The following is a 17,500-nucleotide window of genomic DNA, read 5'->3' as shown; positions in this document are numbered from 1 at the left end:
CCTTGGTAGTTAGAGAGAAATTGTTAATTATATTCAAAGCATTCATACCAATTATTTAATGGAAATGATAAATAATATCGAATTAATTCAAATCATAACCCTGTATTCTTCAGGGATAAATTATCATACAGAACTTAAAATTGTTCCCCGAAAAAAACGTTCCCATACTGCTAACTGGTTTGTTAACATTTCTGAAACGTATTCTCCAACAACCATCCTGCAATCCTGAGGATTTGGTCCATGGATACATCAAGGCGTTTTGCTGCAGATGTAGCTGCAGCCCTGGTGGGGTGAGAATTAAATATGTTATTGTCCACTCCCGCCTATCATATCCCATATTTCAGCCACCGCGAAATGGTCTGAGTTACACTCTATGGTACAGTATCTTATAGCTGATTAAACACCAATTCCTTGCCTCTGATAGCCTTTTTCCTTTACTGTATAACAAAACCGTACTTTACTATACAGAGGCATTGTCCTCCGGGTAGGCCATCAATTCTATGACCTGCCCCGCTAATCCTGGCCTATTTTGTTTAATAATACGGTCCTGGATCACAAACCCCAATCTTCGTGCCGCAATAGTGAAGCCATCCAGTCTTACTTTTAGCAATAACTGGAGCTTATGCACTGTGACTAGCGCTATCAGCATTACCATTTCTAGTTAGTTATCCAGATTTAATGCTGTAGCCGGCGACCAATTCCTTAGCAAGATCAAAGCCACACTTACATTCCAAATATAGTTGTCTTACTGTTTCTTGCCATTAATAACTTGACAATGCACTTTCGGCACTATTCACAGTGCTGAAACACAGTCCTCCATATTGCAGGCTGGTAAGCAACTGTAGCACCCCCGGAACATCCTTATTTCTGTGGTCCAGAAAGTTATCATGGCAGTAATTAGTCCATTTTAATATGACCTAAATACTGTTATAGAGTAGACCTTCTTCGTGCTGCTGTGATCATGTCCACAGTTCTTTTGATAGCCCCATGTCCCGTAGCGGTGTTTTAGAGTCTACAACCTACTAAATCAATATTTTCTATGACATGGATAGCTATCCTCAGTTACTGGATGCACCAGCAACTTAGGACTACGTCTACCGTTATACATAGTTCCAGCACCATGTCCTGTACCCCGGAAAACCATAGTTGGGTAAGCCAATCAGGTACTAAGACATCCCCAATGCCGATTCCTGTTGAATGTCCCTTCGTACCCCAAATTTATAAAATAGACAAGGAGGTAATACATAAATGAAAAAACCCTCCCCTAGTGCAGTGAAACAGCATCTGTAGCTTCTGCCTCAGGATCTGGTATCAATGATACATACCTCGGTAACTGGTGATTTAACCCCGGATGCAATTCTAATATCCGGCCTTACCTACTTTACTGATTTTAGCAAATACCATCTATCCAACACCCATTTAGTACTTCCAATAATTTTTCGTGGCCTGGTGTCTGCCACTGATTTAGTATCCCTGGTAGATACGTAGCCAATAACCAAATATTCCTTTGGACACACCATTCCCAAGTTTAATTTGCCAATTCATCACAAGCTGGTGATATCTTTCCACCCATATGACTTATATATGCCATCACCGAGGTATTATCTATCTACCATCTACCATGCTGCAGTTTCATTCCTGAGCAATAAGATTTTAGCCCATGAAATGCACTTAACATTTCTAACCCTTAGTGTTATGTAGGTTAGCTTCTTATATATTCCATCTCCCCCATAGCTCGAGATGGTATCAGTTGTACCATAACCAATTGCACTGGCATCTGTTTGTAATAGCACAGCCGAGTTGACCTCTGTGGCTTTCCATATTAGTAAGTCATTAACATATTAAATGTGTTAATGGTGTCAATTTTGACTTAAGTGGATGGACAATGCATCCCAGCTGCACAAACAATTGATTAGTGGCAACCACTGCCTAACATGCCGATTCCTAAGTTATTCCCACAATAAGGATATCATCCAACTATACCATAATTCTATGATTTTGGTGTTGCAGCAGTCCCAACACTGGTTTAAAATTTTTCCCCCAGTTTGATATTGAATAGCAAGGATCTTAAATTAATACTTCCCATAGACTAGCCTGCTGCACACTAAATCTTTGCACTGCTAAACATATCCATTTTTAAAATGAATATATTGCACAACATTGTGAAGTATTGATAATCCATAATAATACGGCATCCCCCATCTTTCTTATTTCTAATAAAGATGTTTGAGACAAATCCTGTTGTTCAGGTTTAGTTTATTTCATACCAGCATGTATATCTATCCGGTTATGTACTGGAGGGTTTTGTTCGTGTAGAACTCTATCAGATATCCCTTAAAACTGCTAAGGATATATCTGTCCATGGATATATTACACCAAGCATCAACATGAAGTTGCAATATCCCCCCAACTTCCGTGCTCCCTATTAATACTGGAGCCCCAAATTCACCTACCTCCATGGTTATTGGTGGTAACCAAGTTATTTTCCTTGGTTTCATATGCGGTTGTGGAGAGCCTAAAGGTTAATGTTAGTTTGCATCTCCACAGTGGTCGTCCCGGCCAAACCCTAAACAGGACGCTGCTGCTGGGTACCTCTGCCCAATTCTTTGTAGTATAATTACAAAAACACACTACCTCTCTTAGGATGCACATAAGGTTAATGTCTTCCCCAGAAATCCTTTGGATGCTTTAATCAGCCCCAAAGTCAAGCCACCACGCCAATTCTTTACCTGTTTAGACAGGTCTCCCCCCCCCCCCAAATAACGGGGTCTATAGCCCTTTGCTCACATAGTATAGTGAAGTAGGGTCTAGAGCTGGCTGAATGGCCCTTCAACTACACATTTCAAAAAATAGTGCTAATGGCATCCTTAAGGTCACTAATTTTGTACACCTTTTTTAAAAAACATGCGGGCCAAAGCTGTATGCCCGCCATGAGACCTTTCAGAGTATTACGGCCTTCCCAACACGTCTGCAAATGCACCTGTAACAATGGCTACATTGAGAGCACCACAATATTCCCGGGGTATAGAACCCTTGCCAACACTTCAGCAAACTATTAGCTTGAAGTTAATGGGTGGACTCACAGTCCTTCAATACTCACAGCCATCCTCTCGAAATCATTCTCCGTGAGTTCTGCTGGCAGTACTGCTCATCATGTTCGGCAGGTTGTTTTCCCCCCCTTCAATAGGGGACAGTGGCTCCATCACCTGCTCAGGCTTTACCCCGTCAGACCTTCCATACCCTCCTCAGAGGCGTCCGACATTTCATGCAGCCCATATGGGAAACTGCTGTGGGACTTATATTATTTGCCCACTGTGGCTACCTCCAATCCCGGAGCCTGCCACTATGGAGAATTTTACTCCAGCAAACCGCTCCAGCCGACTTACATGCTCTCGGGCACTAGTCGTCGCGGGTGCTTAATATATGGGACCGCTCCTGCCGACCTTGGTGCTCTCGGGCACTAGTCGCACGCGGTATATCCCACAGCCCGTCCCCATGCCTACGGGCACTGGACCGTTCCCCATGGTCCTGGTACTCACGGGCACCTCTACCCATTTAGGGTGAAGTTTGGCACTCGCTCCCATCTGGGAGATGCTGGTGCCGACATTTATTGCTGCCTGCTGCTGGTCATTAAACAACAGCAAACTCTGTGTTGGCAGCCCTTCAGCTCTATACTGACATCAGTAGCTGGTTGCCTGCTGTTCAGCAACACACCAGTAACGACCTGTGGCTGTGCCCTGACGTCCTTAGCTGGCTCCCTGCTGTTCAGCAACACACCAGTCTCTTCAGAATACAGCAAGCACGTCTGGAAAAAGCACCAACAAAGGTAAGGGAAATTTGTTCTTACCTGTACTGGTTTTCAGCCTGCCGTTTTCGGAGGAACGTCCTTCCTCCCGCAGCCCCACGGACCCCGTAGCGCAGGTCCATGGGCTGCTGTCCCCGATGTCGGCTCTCTCTCTCTCCCGGGTGGTGCAGCTGCTTCAATCAGCTGCGGAGCCCCTAACGACTGCATCTAAAAAATAGACCCGACTTGGTCTAGAAACTCCCCGGGCCGTGTAGCTTTGTTTCCCGCCCGGCAGCAGTCATCTTGCCGGTGCGGGGAGCGACGTCGGGCACAGCTGTTCTGTGCTAAAAATAGCCGTTTGGGAATCCCCTCCAGAGGATTCGCACTAACGGCTGCTGCTAGCCGCTGGCTGCAATATTTCTGCAGTCTCCTCTCCAGCTCCTGCAGCTTCTTGTATTTCCTACCTGCAAGGTAAGTGGAAAATTTTTTTTTTGCAGTCTCTTACCTGCTTCTTTGCATTTCTCTCTAGGGAGACGTCCTCTCCCACGTCTGACTCGTTCAATGCGTGTATGCGATATGACACGCATGCGCAGTAGCGGGCTTCTTTCATGGAGTCCCTCACGTGACTCCGAAGTAAAATCTATCTATGCCTGAAAAATATCCACTGACTTGGCCTCTACAGCCATCTGTGGCAAAGAATTCCTCAGATTCACCACCTTCTGGCTAAAGAAATGTCACCTCATCTCCTTCCTAAAAGAACATCCTTTAACTCTGATTATCCAGAACTCTAAACATTTATTGGCAAGATTGATTTCTGAGGTTAGAGCATGTCCTATGCTTGAGCCTATATTCTCCAGATTTTAGAAGAGTGTAAAGTGAAAGGAAGGAGCGGGTGTGTAGAAAGGTGTGTTTGACTGATAGGCTGATAGGATATTTTTCCTAATGGGAGACTCAAGACCTAAAGGGCGTAGCCTCATGATAAGGAGCTGCAATAGACAATAGGTACAGGAGTTGGCCATTCAGCCCTTCCATCCAGCACTGCCATTCAATGTGATCATGTTTGATCATCCCCAATCAGTACCCCGTTCCTGCCTTCTCCCTATATCCCCTGACTCCGCTATCTTTAAGAACTCTTTCTAGCTCGCTCCTGAAAGTATCCAGGGAACCGGCTACCACCTCCCTCTGAGGCAGAGAATTCCACAGACTTACAACTCTCTGTGTGAAAAACTGTTTCCCCGTCCCCGTTCTAAATGGCTTACCTCTTATTCTTAAACTGTGGCCCCTGGTTCTAGACTCCCCCAACATCGGGAACATGTTTCCTGCCTCTAGTGTGTCCCAACCGTTAATAATCTTATATGTTTCAATAAGATCCGCTCTCATTCTTCTAAACTCCAGAGTGTACAACCTAGCCGCTCCATTCTCTCAGCATATGACAATCCCGCCATCCCGGGAATTAACCTTGTAAACCTACGCTACACTTCCTCAATAGCAAGAATGGACTTCCTCAAATTAGGGGACCAAAACTGTACACAGTTCTCCAGGTGTGGTCTCACTAGGGCCCTAAACAAATGCAGAAATACCTCTTTGCTCCACTACTCAACTATTCTTGTTGTGAAGGCAAACATGACATTTGCTTTCTTCACTGCCTGCTGTACTTGCATGCTTACTTTCATTGACTGATGAGCAAGGACCCCCGGATCCCATTGTACTTTCCCTTTTCCCAACTTGACACCATTTAGATAATAATCTGTCTTCCTGTTTTTACTACCAAAGTAGATAACCTCACATTTATCCACATTAAACTGCATCTGCCATGCATCTGTCAACTCAGCCAAACTGTCCAAGTCACCCTGCATTCTCATAGCATCCTCCTTACAATTCACACTGCCACCCAGCTTTGTGTCATCTGCAAATTTGCTAATGTTACTTTGAATCCCTTCATCTAAATCATTGATGTATATTGTAAATAGCTGCACAGAGCCTTGCAGTACCCCATTAGTCACTGCCTGCCATTCTGAAAGGGTAACGTTAATCCCTACTCTTTGTTACCTGTCTGCCAACCAATTTTCTATCCATGTCAACACTCTAGCCCCAATACCATGTGCCCTAATTTTGCCCACTAATCTCCTATCAAATTTGACCCTATCTAATGGTTTCTGAAAGTCCAGGTACACTACATCCACTGGCTCTTCCTTGTCCATTTTCCTAGTTACATCCTCAAAAAATTCCTGAAGATTAGTCAAGCATGATTTCCCTTTCGTAAATCCATGCTAACTTGGACCGATCCTGTTACTGCTATCCAAATATGCCGCTATTTCATCTTTGACTCCAGCATCTTCCCCACCATCAATGTCAGGTTAACTGGTCTATAATTCCCTGTTTTCTCTCTCCCGCCTTTCTTATAAAATGGGATAACATTAGCTACCCTCTAATGATTCCCAACCTGGGGCCATATGGCAAATTTCAGGGGGGCCACAGAAAAAGTTTGGGATTTAGGGGGCCGCAGGTTCAATGAAGGGGGCCAGAGCTACCACCCTGTTGCCTCCTAAATTTCAGTTCTAATAAATTCAAATCTATGTAGTTGAAATATTTTTGATGTTTGTGGAATAGAATAAAAGAGAATATATGTGCAATTAATACACACTGATATTTTTATGGAAGGTATTATAATATTGAAGTACTTTTTTTCCGCTAATAATGTCAGGGGGGAGGGGGCCACAGAAAAATTAAAAGATCCCAAGGGGACCATGAGCTAAAACAGGTTGGGAACCACTGCTCTAATCCACAGGAACTGATCCTGAATCTATAGAACATTGGAAAATTAACACCAATGTGTCCATGATTTCTAGAGCCACTTTCTAATGTACCCTGGGATGCAGACCATCAGGCCCTGGGGTTCTACCCAACACCATTTCCTGCCTAATGTGAATTTTCTTCCGTTCCTCCGTCACCACAGATCCTCTGGCCACTAGTACATCAGGAAGATTGTTTGTGTCCTCCTCAGTGAAGACGGATCCAAAGTACTTGACATTTCTCCTCTGAGGGTTGAGAATCTTTTGAGTTCTTTACCCTCCGGAGCTGTGGGTGGAGAACCATTCAGTATATTCAAGGGTTAGCCAGCTAGAATTTTACACTGCAGGAAAATTGAGGGTTATGGGGATTAGGTAAATGTTTAGATCAAAGATCTAATCAGCCATGATCACGTGATAGAATGAATAAGGCTCAAGGGCTGATTTTATGTAATAAAAGTTTCCAATTATCCAATTCTGTAACTTGCAATTCCAATGACATGTAACAATATGTCTTGAAGGTGTACATTAAAAGGAACAAGTCAGTGCTTCATTGCCCATAGGTCAATTTATCTTAAATACAATTAAAATAATTTTACATATCTGAAAATCACTGAAATCATAATTTCCAGCAGAGAATAAAAAAGGGTAAACTATCTTTTACAAACTATATTTTTCACCATGAAGTTCACTTTTTAATGCTGATCACACCTCTGGTCATCTTGCTGAATAACTCTCAACTACAAATCAGCTTGCTATTTTGTGAATCAAATATGTCCGGGAGGCAAACATAGAGAATCATTACTCTTGATATCATGTCTCAGCGTTTCTGTTTCTAATGGCATCTAGCATCTAATTGGCCAGTTAGATGAGTGGATGATGTTGCTTTGTGTGTAATGTGTCTGTAGACAAGTGAATCTGAATCTGCAGAGGAACTGCACAGCCGCCTGATGAAGTGGCGAGAAACGGTTTATAAGCCAACACCGAGCCATGACATCGATGAGAGGAGTGTCATGGAATTAAGGATGAGGCAACTTGAGGAAGAAAGAGAAGGTAAATTGTGGTGCTCTCTGATTCTCACTTGGAACAAATCATGCAGTTTACTTTGTTTTAATTTAAAATATTGAAGAAGTGAATGACTTGATTAGTGATCTTGATGACTTGAAAGTCGAGTGCACCTCTATTTAGGGATCTGTTTGTTGTCCATATTTCAGTCAAGACAAAGGCTACTGTCGACTTTTTAAAGCTGGAATTCTAACGTTTTTACTTTCAGCATCAAAATCCATGCTGACAATAGTTTTGTCCAGTTTTATTTACATTGGTAATTACAAAGGTAGCACACTTACCTTTTTGTCCAAATAACCATATAACCATATAACAATTACAGCACGGAAACAGGCCATCTCGGCCCTACAAGTTCGTGCCGAACAACTTTTTTTCCCTTGGTCCCACCTGCCTGCACTCATACCATAACCCTCCATTCCCTTCTCATCCATATGCCTATCCAATTTATTTTTAAATGATACCAACAAACCTGCCTCCACCACTTTCACAGGAAGCTCATCCCACACCGCTACCACTCTCTGAGTAAAGAAGTTCCCCCTCATGTTACCCCTAAACTTCTGTCCCTTAATTCTGAAGTCATGTCCACTAGGAAGTGATCTTGATGACTTAAAAGTCGTGTGCACCTCTATTTAGGGATCTGTTTGTTGTCCATATTTCAGTCAAGTCAAAGGCCACAAGAAATGGCCACTACACAGGCTTAACTCATGGATTTATTCATGGATTTGCAGGTTCTCCTGAAGAAATACTGAAATAATATCAATACATAAATCCGTATTGGTATTAGTTGTCTCTGGAATACCAGTGATGTAAATTTAGCTTTGTTCCTGCAAGCTTTTAAAATGTAAAGCCAGCCAGCCAGCCAGCTGCAAGGTGTTTTAGCCCAGTCAGACACTAACACCTTAACTTGGGGAAGCCACAAGGTAGTGATGGTCACTAGGGTCCAATCAGTCCATATTGTGTCTGTGTTCATGCTGTCTTTCTGAATGACGTGTCTTCCTGTGGCACAAAACTGATTGAGGATAACTGGTTCTTTCCTGGCTGCTCTGATCCAGATTTGATCTCAGAAGTGCAGGAGCTGGAGGAGGAACTGGGGTAACTTCAGAGACGAGGACAGGATCAAGGATGGACAAAGCAGACCACAGCTGGCCAAAAGCTTATGGTACAGTATGTGCTCAGTCTGACACTTTCAGTTTAAACTTTGATATCTGTGGAAATTTAATGCTTCAGTTCACTCAACATTTTACGCTGTTATTAATTTTAAGCTTTGCCAAAGTTGAATAAAATAGTTTTCTGTTTGGAGGGGGAAGGGGGAGGCAGCAAAGTGGCACAGTGGTAGAGTTGCTGCCTTACAGCACCAGACACCCGGGTTCGATCCTCACCACTGGTGCTGTCTGTATCGAGTTTGCACGTTCTCTCCGTGACCATGTGGGTTTTCTCCGGGTGCTACTGTTTCCTCCAACACTCCAAAGGCGTACAGGTTTGCAGGTTAATTGGCTTGGGTAAAAATTGTAAATTGTCCCTAGTGTGCAGGATACAATACAATACAATACAATACCATTTATTGTAATTTGAGCCTCAGTGAGGCTCAAACGAAATTCCGTTTCAACAGCCATACAAACAAAGACAATTTCGTACAGACATACATACAATTTAATTCACACAAACATCCATCACAGTGAACCCATTGTGATGGAAGGCAAAGTCGTTTTCTCTCCCCTGTTTTCCGTTTCTCTCCTGATGTCCAAGCCCCAGGCGGGCGATGCTAAGTCCCACGGCCATTTTAGGCCGTGCCGGGCGATTTACGGCCCTGCTCCCGGTCTAAAAGTCACAATGTTGGAGCCCCCGGCGGGCGCTGGAATGTCCCACGGCCATGAAGCCGCGCCGGGCGATGTATGTTCCCGCTCCGGGTCGTTCCAACCCCGTGACACGGGCTGGAGAAGTCGGGCAACCCCATGATGGTGAGTAGTCCGCAGCTCCATAGTCTCCCGAGCCCCCGGGTCATTCAGGTTGGAGGCCGCTCTACGGTGCTAGGCCCCAACGACAACGGAGACCCGACAGGGAAAAAGTCGGGTCTCCCGTACAGGGAAGAGATTTTAAACAGTTTCTCCCTTCCCACCCCCCCTCGCCCCCCACATATACACATTTAAAACCAGTATTAAAAAAACACCAACACTACATTTAACTAGACAAAAAATAAAAAAATAAAATAAGGATAGTGTCCGGGGTGATCGCTGGTCGGCCTCGACTCATTGGGCCGAAGGGCCAGTTTCCCTGCTGCATCTCGAAAGCAAATTTACCCCATTATATATAAACATTTGAACAGTTCAAATTAAAGATCATTTTTGGACATGATGGGCAAAATTACGGCTTCTGGGGTTGTGACAACCTGATCAATTTTAACTCTCATTTTTCATGTTTGGTGCTAATAGTAATTGGGTTCCATCCAGTGTGCACAGTATTTCTGTCTCTGTTACTGCTGATCATTTACCCATCTGTATTTTTCAAGGGAAGTATTTAAAATACATCAAAGCAAATGAGTAGAGCGTTGGTGAATTCATTTTAGCTTGATACCAAGTAACTACATTTGGGAAATTTAAAGGGTTGTTAATACAGCAACTTTGTTGTTCCGTGGTACAAATGTATTGTGAATTCATGTGCAAGGAAGTAAATGTTTCTATTATTATTCAGGATACTATTATTTATGAGGGAATAAAACTTTTAAGTCACAAACAGAAGAACATTCTCGTGTTTTATACCTTTTGGCCAAAGTACAGTAAGTGAAGATGTAAACAACTGAGCAATAGTTGAGCTGTTTGACTTCTCCAATACTTCCGATGTCAACAAATACTCCTTTGATGGTTGATCTGCCTCCAGTGTACCGATGATCACATTGGCAACATACCTCCCCACAGCATTGGTTGTCGCTTGGGTAGTCTACACCCCAGCGGTATCAACATTCTCTAATCTTATATAGTCCTTGTCTTCTCCCTCCTCCCCATCCCCCTTCTCAGCTTTCCTTCTAGTCCTACTGTCTCCGCCTCTTCCTTTCTATTTACCCTCCCCCCCCTTATCAGTCTGAAGGGGGGTATTGACCCGAAACATCACCTATAGATGCTTTCCTCCGTAGATGCTGCATCACCCGTTGAGTTTCTCCAGCATTTTTTGTCTACCTTTGATTTTTCCAGCATCTGCAGTTCTTTCTTAAATATATCTTGGAGAAGGCTGAATCAGCGGGCAGCTGCACAAACAAATGAATGACTGACTGTGGAGCCCCCGGTTTCACCCCGGTGGTGGAAGTTTTCTTGTAAGTTATACTATGTTAACACGTTAATAATAAAATTAATATTAACGTGTTAACATAGAAAACTTCTGCTGAAAGTCATGACTTGCAGGGCCAACTTGACCAGAAAACTGATAGTTGTGTTGTTGCAGAAACAAATGCATTGAATATTGATAAAGAAAGTCTTCAGAATGAGAATAAAGAACTTCACACATCTTTGAGTAGGTGGACTGCTGAGCGCAGTCAACTGCAGGGGAAGGTGAATGAGAATGAACTCGCAACACATCTTGTGTGGGATCAGGCACAGGCATTCAACACTGAAAATTGTCGGCTTAAAGCAGAACTTGAAGAGATGAAGTCTGCATTTCAAAGGAAAGTTAGTGAATTTAAAGTTGGTGATGTCATTGAATCAGCAAGCACATTTACTGCAACAGCTCCAAGCCAAAACTTGAGCAGTTGGGCCAATATATGCAGATGATTTCAGGGTTGCAACATCAGGAGCAAGTTGTGGTGTGTGAAGCAGGTCAGCTCAAGCAGACTCTGCAAGAGAAAGATAAATATCTACAACAGCAGGGAGATGAGCTTGGACATCTCCAGAAGAAATCTGTAGAACACCAAGCCCTGGAAAAGCAATCCATGCAAAACATGGAAACCATTTCCAAACTTCAAAATCAAATCCAAGACTTGACCTTGAAAACTCACAAACTGAAGCACACCATCGAGGAGAGAGACTTGCTGCTGGCCTGTAAAGTGGAAGATTGTGTCAAACTCAGGACGGTTCATTCTGAAATGGACGACACCATTTCACAACTTAGAGCGCAATTGGCAGCTTCCAGTTCTGAAGCTGAGAGGTTGAAATGTGTTATTAAGGAAAAGGAAATATCTCTCTCTCAAATAAAGGAGCCGCAGCAGCTTGCAAAGAGGAGGAGAGGCAGAGGCTTCTCTCCGAAGCTGATGGTATATCCACAGAGAAACAGAACCTAAACGTTGCCTGTGAAAGTCTGAAGCAGACACTGGACATCCTAACTCATGAGAAGCAATAATATTCTCAACAGCTGGATTCACTGAAAAACTCCCAGATGGCAGAGTTGTCAGAGTGGAAGACAAAGCACGATGAATTAAAGCACGAATATGAATCCCTTTTGCAATCCTACGAAAATATCAGCAATGAGATGGATAAGATGAGGCAAATAGTTGAGACGGCAAGAAAAGAGAAACAGGAGGTGATGTTCAAGCTCCGTGATGTAGAAACCAAACGACAAAGCATGGAGAGGCAGCTTGAGGAAGCTGGTGCTGAAAATGAAAAAATAAAGGACAAAATGAGAAAGTTTACAAAATCCAAGCAGCAGCGAGTTCAGGAGCTTGAGGAAGAGATTGAAAGAATTAGCAGCGAGTTACAAACTATTACCACAAAGCAGAGTCACGCAAGTGAATTGTCTGCCCAGTACAATCAGCACCAGGAGGAAAGCAAATCACTGAAGCAAACTTCTCACCATCTTAAAGCAGAGTTTTGACAAAACCCAAAATGAGGGCGAGCTTCTGCTGAATGAATTTAATTCATCCATATCCATCATAGAGGAGTTGCAGAGTGAGGATGATTCTTATCAGGCTGATTTTAATGAACCACTGTCATTAGAATCCCAATCCCTGGAGGACCAGCCTGTGCTGAAGGAAGGAAAGGTTCACACGACAGGGCAAGTAGGACCATTGTTGTCTCAGAAGCGTAGACAATTAGAGGATGACAAATCTCTTCTCCAGGAAGAACTTGAAAATTTCCAGGAAATGTCAGAAAAGGTCAAAAATGAGAGAGAGTGTTTGGAGGCAGAATGACTTAAAAATGTCGACAAGATAGATCAGTTAACATATGCAAAATAATTCACTTGTCAATGAATTGGACTGCTTCAGAGAAGAGAAACGTCATCTGATCAAAGAACAAGAGGTACAGGAAATAAAACCGGTGAAAGAATTTGAAGTGAGGCTTCGGTCTGCTCGGAGGGGTAATACCTCGTCTAAAGGTGAGACCAAGGAGCTTCGAGAACTGTTAAAAGAGAAGCAGCAGGAAATAATTATTTTGCAGAAGGATTGCATCAAGTACCAGGAGCTCATTTTGGACTTAGAGTGATGTGTCAAAACATCGGAATCTACCTGTGATGAAATGAGCAAGAGACTAGAGTCTATGACTGCAAAAGCTTCCGAGTCTGAAAGGCAAGTCAAACTTGTTCAAGAAGAACTTGCATCTTATAAAGTCTTGCTCCAAGACACCAGAACTGAAACTGAAGGTGCTCGAATGCAGTGCTTAGGGTTCACAGAAGATCTTCGGAAGAACGAAGAGAAGACAAAAGCTCAAATTACTAAGAAGGAGAAGGAACTACTTGAGATTTTAGATCAACTGAAAACAATTCATCTTAAAGAAATATTGAGCTCTCAGGATAAACTGGATTTGCTGGAACGGGACAAAGACAGAGTGGATGCAGCAACGTTGGAAATTGAGAGGCATTTCCCAGCAGCCGAAGCTAATGTTGAGCAGTAAAGATGCAGAGTTCTCAAAGCTTGTCTCATCAAAAGACAGTGACATTTCTGACTATCTAGTGGAAATCCAGCAGCAACATAGAAAGCAAATAGATGACTATGAAAAGAATTTGAGGATTCTCCAACAAGATAACCAGAAAGGAGCCAGAGCCATGAAAGAGCTGGAGATCCAACTTGTTAAGGTTAGGAAAGAAAAAGACAAAGCTGTTAGCCAGACGGGTGCCTTCACAAAATCGATGGCCTCCTTGCAAGATGACCGAGGCCGCATGTTATCAGAATATACGGAGCTGGAACAATGGCATCTCGACATGCATTGCCAGAAACATCGCATCATTCAGGAGAGTGCAGCTGAAAACAATGAACTGAAGCAAGAGATCGGAAATGTTCTCAACCAGATGGATGACCTTAATTCTGACAACGCGCTGTTAAAAGCACAGTTGGTTCAGTACACGGGGGAGCTAAACCAGGTCCTGTCTTTGAAGGATAATCAGTTGAAGCAAAAGCAACAACAGCAAATTAAGAATCTTGAGAATGAGAAATCCATCTTCAAAGAGCAATGGAAAGTTGCACAAGGACCCCTTAAACAAAGTAATGAAAGCCCAAAGTCCTTGCAAGAAGAAAATCTGCAAATTTTGGAACAGCTTACAGAGCTCAAGGCTATTGGTTTCCAAAAAGAAGAGGATAAAAATGAAACAAATGAGAGGCAATTAATTCAAGTGCTTCAGCAACAACTTAAAACTAAAACTCTGGAATGCGAAGAACTCAAAAAAGAAAACTAATATTAGAAGAGCTGACTTAAAAGAATTGAAAATATATGAACAGAATTTGAAAATCTGGCTCAAGTAAAGGCGGGAGTGAAAATGTCTGAAAGTGCTGATGGAATAGCGCAGGAGAAACCTGAAGAATATTTGGTGGGATTGTCAGTGATGAAGCAAAGGCTTTTGGATGTTATTAATGAGAACAAGGAAGTTGCTTCTCGGGCAGAATCTTTTGAGAAAACGTTGCTGGCAGTACAGACGGACAGAGACAGATGTCTGGAGGATATTCGGAAACTTCAAGTAAGGCAAAAATGATCTTAAGGTAGAAATTAATGTTTTTTAAGCACAAATCTTAGAAGGGACTTTTTAAAAGAGCACTTTCATTTACTAATGACATGCACGGAAACAAGCCCTTGCATCAATGAATAAATTGAGCAGGATACTAAATCTCAAGGTACTAAAGATGAAGCCATGACATTGCTCATTGATGGGACTTGTTCCTCAGGATGCATATGATGAATAAATATTTGTGTTTTTACATTTTAATTTAAAAGATTCCAAGATGGACACAGCAAAGATATGTTGTAATCATGTTTTACATTCATGTGTGTATAAAGATTCAGCACTATTTTCATTTTGCAGGAAAAGGAAGAACTGGAAACCCTTCAGCAAACAACACAGCAGGAGCGCAGAGAGCAAGATCCGTCCTCCTGCAAGAATGAATTGGCTGAGCTAAGGTTTGGTTCTACTTGGACTGGGATATCAGTTGCATTTCTATTGTGCCATACGATCAAATGGGATTATCCCTTGATGCTTTGGCCAGTTAACTACGTTTGAAGTGTCGATGATGGTAGCAAACACGGCAGTCAATTTTCGTAGGGTGGTGTCGTAGAGCCACAAATGATTCAACTCCTTGACGAAGGAGAATCCGTCTGGTTAAAGGAGGACATTCTGTTGCGAATGGCTGGACGGCTTCCTTTAGTTTGTTTTAGATTAGTTCAGTTTAGAGAGAATCTAAATCCAAGCTGACTATCAACACGCATTTGGGATTGTTTCAGTTCAATAGGCTCCCATTTGGCATATCATCAGCCCCAGGGATTTTTCAAGGGTTTATGACACAAATTCTAGAGGGAATTGAAGGTGTGGTGTATTACTTGGATGACATCCTCATCTCAGCCCCTGGCAGGCAGGCACATGATGAAAGGTTGGAAGTGGTACTCACATGCCTTGAGACACACAGTGTAAGAATGACGGCACAAAAGTGTGAGTTCTTTCAGAACTCGGTAGAGTACTTGGGTCATAAGATAGACAAGGATGGTCTACGCCCCACCAAGGGTAGAGTTAATGCGATCAAGAAAGTGCCCACTCCCAGAAACAGGCCCTTCGTCCTACTGAGTTTGCGTCGACCAGCAATCATCCCTTATACTAGCGCAATCCTACACACGAGGGACATATTACAATTTTACCCAAGCCAAATAGCCTACAAACCCTCACGTCTTTGGGATGTGGGAGGAAACCAGAATACCTGGAGGAAACCTACATAGCCACAGGGAGAAGATGCAAACGCCACACAAACAGCACCTACAGTCAACAAACTTAAAGCACACGGCATTGGGGGTTCAGTATTGATGTGGATAGAGAATTGACTGGCAAACAGGAAGCAAAGAGTAGGAGTAAATGGGTCCTTTTCACAATGGCAGGCAGTGACTAGTGGGGTACCGCAAGGCTCAGTGCTGGGACCCCAGCTATTTGCAATATATATGAGGGAATTGAAGGCAATATCTCCAAGTTTGCGGATGACACTAAGCTGGGGGGCAGTGTTAGCTGTGAGGAGGATGCTAGGAGACTGCAAGGTGACTTGGATAGGCTGGGTGAGTGGGGAAATGTTTGGCAGATGCAGTATAATGTGGATAAATGTGAGGTTATCCATTTTGGTGGCAAAAACGGGAAAGCAGACTATTATCTAAATGGTGGCCGTTTGGGAAAGGGGGAGATGCAGCGAGACCTGGGTGTCATGGTACACCAGTCATTGAAGGTAGGCATGCAGGTGCAGCAGACAGTAAAGAAAGCGAATGGTATGTTGGCTTTCATAGCAAAAGGATTGGAGTATAGGAGCAGGGAGGTTCTACTGCAGTTGTACAGGGTCTTGGTGAGACCACACCTGAAGTATTGCGTACAGTTTTGGTCTCCAAATCTGAGGAAGGACATTATTGCCATAGAGGGAGTGCAGAGAAGATTCACCAGACTGATTCCTGGTATGTCAGGACTGTGTTATGAAGAAAGACTGGATAGACTTGGTTTATACTCTATAGAATTTAGGAGATTGAGAGGGGATCTTATAGAAACTTACAAAATTCTTAAGGGGTTGGACAGGCTAGATGCAGGAAGATTGTTCCCGATGTTAGGGAAGTCCAGGACAAGGGGTCACAGCTTAAGGATAAGGGGGAAATCCTTTTAAACCGAGATGAGAAGAACTTTTTTCACACAGAGAGTGGTGAATCTCTGGAACTCTCTGCCACAGAGGGTAGTTGAGGCCAGTTAATTGGCTATATTTAAGAGGGAGTTAGATGTGGCCCTTGTGGCTAAGGGGATCAGAGGGTATGGAGAGAAGGCAGGTACGGGATACTGAGTTGGATGATCAGCCATGATCATATTGAATGGCGGTGCAGGCTCGAAGGGCCGAATGGCCTACTCCTGCACCTAATTTCTATGTTTCTATGTATGATTGAATCTTGGTCTAAGTCAGTAATTCTGCCCCCACTGTTACTTGATAGAATCTGAAGAACCATGTGTACACAATGTGGATGGAATTAGAGAATTCTGCTTGTAGTAACACTGAACGATTTAGCCACTTAATGCTCCCACCTTTCCCCTTTGACATGCGCCTTTGAATTGTTTTTAAAAATTTACATTATTATAGAGTCTTTTTTACCACTTTTTAAGGAAATATAACCTAGGTCATAATTTGCTGAGTAAAAAATAATTTCTCCTCCTCGTCCCCTGGCATTTTTGCTAGTTTCTATACCCTTGCTTCCTCCAATTCAAGAAATGGTCTTTCCTGTACTGCTCCATCAAACCGCTTGTAGAGGAATCCACTGACTGCAGAAAGCAGCTGCTTCAAAGTCCTTGGAGAAGATTCCTTGAAAGCTGTGTGTTCTTCCCAGCCCTTGGTATCGATGACATTTCATTGAGAAGGTGGGGTTACTGTGTTATCGTTTATGCTGCTGTTTTCTTTCCAGGCATGGACCTCTTCTTGTCAGACCAGCACCCAGGGAGCAAACCATTGAAGTGGAAT

Source organism: Leucoraja erinacea, unplaced genomic scaffold (assembly GCF_028641065.1).
Source record: "Leucoraja erinacea ecotype New England unplaced genomic scaffold, Leri_hhj_1 Leri_274S, whole genome shotgun sequence".
NCBI classification, from domain to species: Eukaryota; Metazoa; Chordata; class Chondrichthyes; order Rajiformes; family Rajidae; genus Leucoraja; species Leucoraja erinaceus.
Note: the sequence above shows the minus strand (reverse complement) of the source record.